This window comes from Pinus tabuliformis, chromosome J, assembly GCF_031772625.1.
Source record: "Pinus tabuliformis cultivar Carrire ecotype Pingquan chromosome J, CPIR1, whole genome shotgun sequence".
Taxonomy (NCBI): domain Eukaryota; kingdom Viridiplantae; phylum Streptophyta; class Pinopsida; order Pinales; family Pinaceae; genus Pinus; species Pinus tabuliformis.
In genome coordinates, this window is record NC_142295.1 from 1,186,934,491 (window position 1) to 1,186,939,836 (window position 5,346).

Consider the following 5,346-nt stretch of genomic DNA (forward strand, 5'->3'; position numbering starts at 1 on the left):
TTTCTAGCCTGGTATGAAGAAGGAAGTGGTAGAATATTTACCCAAATGCTTGGAATGCCAACAAGTGAAATTTGAGCACCAACATCTAGTAGGGTTACTTCACTCTCTTCCTATCCCAAAATGGAAATGGGAAACCATATCTATTGAATTTATTACTGGGCTGCCTAAATCGAGAAAGCAAAATGACTCCATTATGGTGGTGGTGGACAAATTTGAGCAAATCTGCTCATTTCATACCTATTCAATCAACTTATAGAGTAGTCCAAATTGCTAATATTTGTATATAGAACATTTTTAAACTGCACAGAATCCCTAAGATGATTATTTTTTACCAAGATGTAAAATTTCAATCAACCTTATGGAAAGGTCTCTTTGAAGGATTGGGCACACAACTGCACTGAGAGAGTGAATCAAGTTGTTGAAGACATGCTGCAAATGTATGTAATGCAACAACACACTAAATTGGATGATTATTTATACCTGGTGGAGTTTGCATATAACAACGGGTAGCATGGATCCCTTCAAATGAGTCCCTTTGAGGTTTTATATGGACGCAAGTGCAGGACACCTTTAATTTGGAGTGGACTAGAGGATAAGTTGTTACTAGGGCTAGACATGTTGGAAGAAATGGAGGAAATGGTGAAAAAGGTATGGACTAATGTAAAGGCTCCTTAGGACCGGTAGAAGAACTTTGTCAATCGGAAGAGGAGTTTTTGAGAATTACAAGTAAGAGATCATGTCTACATTCGAGTGTGAGCCAAGAAAAGCATGTTACAATGGGCCCGATGTGCTAAATTAGCACCCCAATATTGCAGGCCATTTCAAATCCTGACTCGAATCAGACCGATGGCTTACCAATTTTCCTTACCCAGTCACGTTCATGTACACAATGTATTTCATGTTTCTCTCTTTAAGAAATATGTGTATGACACTAACCACATAATCCAATGGCAAAATACACATGTAAGGTATATATATAGATAGTCTTTACAAATGTGTTAAATAACTAATTAATGACTTAACACATTTTGTTGCTATGTTGAGATTGAACCGGAACGCGAGTTCTTGGTCAAACCTCTGGTTATACTAGATCGGAGAGAAGTAATGCTGTGGAAATGAGTTATCACCCAGGTTAAAGTGCAACAACACCACTATGGGCTGGAAGAGGCCACATGGGAAGATGAACAAGTCATGAGAGAAAACTTCCCGGGTCTATTTGTAGGAAGAGAATATCAGGTCGATGTTCCATTTTGGGGGGGAAGATGTAATATCCCCCATTAATGTAAATATTTATTTTTTTAGTGCAACCAAATAGACTATTACTATTTTTAAATTATAAACTATTTTTGGAATTTAGTTATGGAATAATAAATTTTGCAGTTATGGGTAAATATTGTTTTACTAGGTAATTAGTTATGGAGACAATTATTTGTTCTAAAACCAAATCATAGAGTATTTTTACTAAAATGATCAAGAGGATAGGGGTATTTAAGATTAGAAGGAGGAAAGGAGACTATGCTGAAAGGTCAGGTAGTCTGTAATGGCTATGTCTAGTTAAGACCAGATAGCTAGTAAACATTAAAGTCTCGAGGAGAGAGAGAACTCCTAAAATTAGGAGTAGCAAGGGGGGAACATTTACAACAGTAGGTAGTCTCATGTCAAGGAGGAAAATTAAAGTGCAAGCTTTATACCAGACTCAGTCTTGGACAACGTAAACAGATAAGTAAAGAATTGCTTGTATAAGTTATTCTCTGAATCTAAGAACTATATCTAGGCAAATTGACTAAATTTTAGAGATAACATCCATGAATTATTGTGTAAGAATTATAGGAAAGGTTTCCTATTTCTTGAATTATGTCAATAGGGTTTTCATATTTTATTTTGAAATAATTCATCAAGAGGAATAATAGAAAACTGAGGAAAAAAACCTTATTACATTCACGGAAAGAAACTATATTAAAAATATCAATAGAATTAGCAAAGAATTTAGAAGGAGAAGCAAATTTGGAAAAAATAAGATTCTTGTAAATATTTCTATCACAATACCAAATAGGGTAATTCCCCTATTTTGTATCTTATCTAAATCAGGAAAAGTAATTAGAATAATATATCAACCGAAAGAAATTTAAACATTGATAGATAAAATAAACAGGTATGCTTACAGATCAGCAAATTCAAAACTGTTCATGATTCTGTAACATAATCTTTTACATGCATTAAACCCTAGTCGATGCATAACAGATATACAAATTAATTTTGAAAATCTCCACATAAACAAAGAGAGTATAAGAGAGCTCACAAATCAATATGTAAGATAAGAATAATCGACTTTTGGAGATTTTTAATAAAAAAAAGGAAGATTACAATCTTAGCCTAGATTTCAAGCTTCTAAAGAAGCCACCAAAGCATTTTCCTTTAAGTCAAAACAAACTGAGATTTTACCAAGCTAGGACTAAAACAGTGCAAATCAAATTATACATTTTTGAGCCGCATTATAACTCTGTATCGAACGAAGCATAAACCAAAAACTCTAAAGAAATTGACGAAGGATAACTCTCAATTTCCAAACTCAGCGTTTGAATAAACATGGGAAAACAAACTGAAACTCAGCAATTAAATTATGAAAACCCTCATCTCATTAAGCTCCATTCATACATTTTAAATGTTCCAAATGTTAGTATATTATCAATGATGGCAGCCTTAACTCCTTGCCGAAACCTTCAACATTTGAACGAAGCCATAAGGTCTCTTTTGTAAAGTGCCTCAAACAAAATTCTAGAAACAAAAAAAAAAACTTCAAAGGAGCCACGGCTCCAACGGCCTCGAAAGACCCTTCTAGAACTATTATCACTCACTTTTAGAATTGGCAACCTGACCATAAAAAACCTACCCTAGAAACATTTTAAGATAGTTGTAATACCCGGAGCTGGTCACGGACAATAAATTCAATAGGAGGGTTTGCCACAGCACCAAGCCAAATCTCCTGTCCCAAGAACCAGACCTTACACCATAGCAGATATTTTGTATTAGAACATGCAAAAGAAAACAGGGACGTTAATAAATGCACTAACCTTGATAAACAAAGGTGATTATGCAGAAAATAAAACCATAAATCTTACCTTTGGAAGGAATGTTGTAGACCTTGCCTCCGAAGAATGAGTTCCAAAGCATTGAAGCAGCTTCAGGACCATCAAAGTATTCCAAGATGCCGAAACGCAGTGCAAATAGTCTAGTGAACCCGGATTGCAAGAAAAAACAAACACCGAAGGACATAGTAGAGCCATAACCCCTCAAGAATTCTAGAGTGAAATAATGACAGAATGAAACCACACCGCGGAGAAATGAAGGACCGATATCCTAAGGATTGTTCAATCCAGCGGGCCATGGTGAACCGTCGATGGAGGAGCCTAATCCCGAGGTTTAAGTTGGATAAGGACAGATGGGTCACCTTCAAGCACCCACCAATACCCGGACAACCAGAGCAGTGAATACACACTCACTCCCAGAGCAGGATTCAAAGCTATGGCCTGTATACATTTAGGGAATAGGCCAGTAATGTACCCACATATTTAAATACATAAAGATGTATAAATTTTAAAATCAATATCACGTACAACTAAATCCCGCTCATTATATTATATAAATAATTCTTAGTATCTAACGTCCAAACCATAATTTTCATTTAAATTTGGTAATAGCATTTATCAAAATTGCTTATAAAGCATACATGGTATTTAATAATTAACGATATCTTTTCTAACATAAATATGTAACTTGAGATAGCTTATGTTAAGATTTTTTAATATGTATTTAATGTTTAATATATGGATGTTAATATATTTTATAATATAAATGTGATTAAAAAAACCTTAAAAATTAAATTTAAATATTAAAATAAATTATATTTTATGTTATTTTTATTAAAATCAATTAATTATTATTATTATTAACATTAAATATTAATAGCATCTATTTTATTTACATTTAAAATTGATTAATCAATTTCACATATTAACTTAATAATTTATCATTGGAAGGCAAAGTAAATGGCAGAAATAAAAGTTAAGAAACCCTGCCACCTGGAATTCATTCTCCAGCCAGATCCTATAACCCCCGTTACCGTCCAAGGCCAACATTAAGACAATCTTCAGGCGGCTCCTCTGAGAAAGCACAGTATAAAAGATTTTGGCGACAATGGCAAAGTTTGCAGGCCAATTTAATAATAATGTTAGTTTAGATTATGTTAGTTTTAATTTAATAATAAGTATATATTTATTTTAAATATGAATATAATATGAGAAAAAGGGATTCTATTTTTCCAAATATATATTTTTATAAATAGATATTGTTTAAATGTTTTGTATAATTATTTAATTTTTAAATTTTTTACAAGATTTTAATTTTATAACCAAATAAATATCTCATTTCAATAACAACATTACTTAAAATCATATTATTTCTTTATATCACATTAAAAGTTATTTAATTAATTAAATAGACAAATATTTTTGCTTCATAGATATCTTACTTATATTTATCCAACTCCCAAATATTTTAAAAATCTACTTTCGAAATAACTTCAAATGCCATCATCGATGGCAAGACCATTTACAATAAAAACCCCAAGATATTGATCCACCTAACAATTTTATCACATTTTACAAGGTGATAACCATTAAAGGAAAACATTAAAAGTAAATCTACAAAGTCATAAGCACCCTAAATGGAAAAAGTTATAAATTTATGTTTGAATTTGCAACTGAAAAATTTGTTTATTAGTGCATATCCATAAGTTGTGTTATCAAAATGAAAATTTCTTTAGTAGTGCATCTCCATACATTGTGTTTTCAAAATAAGTTTGCAATTTGTTCATGAGTGCATTTCCATATTAAAATGCTTTATACCAATGATCAAGGAACAAAATTAAACAAGTTTTTTATAAAAACCATATTATATTGGGGAAGTGATGGCCTCCATGAATTTCTCAAAGTGAAGTTTCTATTTTATTTCTACATGGACATTATATCAGACTTAGCCTTTAATGAATCTCAACAGAAAGTTCGAAACGTCGATGAAAATTTCACACATACAATGGATCCGGAAACCTCAGTACAACATATAATTTAAACGCAGCCGACATAGTCGACATTCATAACCGAGGCGAAGATTACGACGTCGCCGTCGATTCGATTCTCAATAGTAACGCTCTGGCCGACTTTAAGGTACGCGTCCATTACATAAGAGTAAACGAATTTCTTCCCCGTCGTTAACTGCAGTTGCGTACTATCCACATTGCAGACAGGACAATTATTTGTTACTGTAATATTAGAATAGAGTGACCCTCGT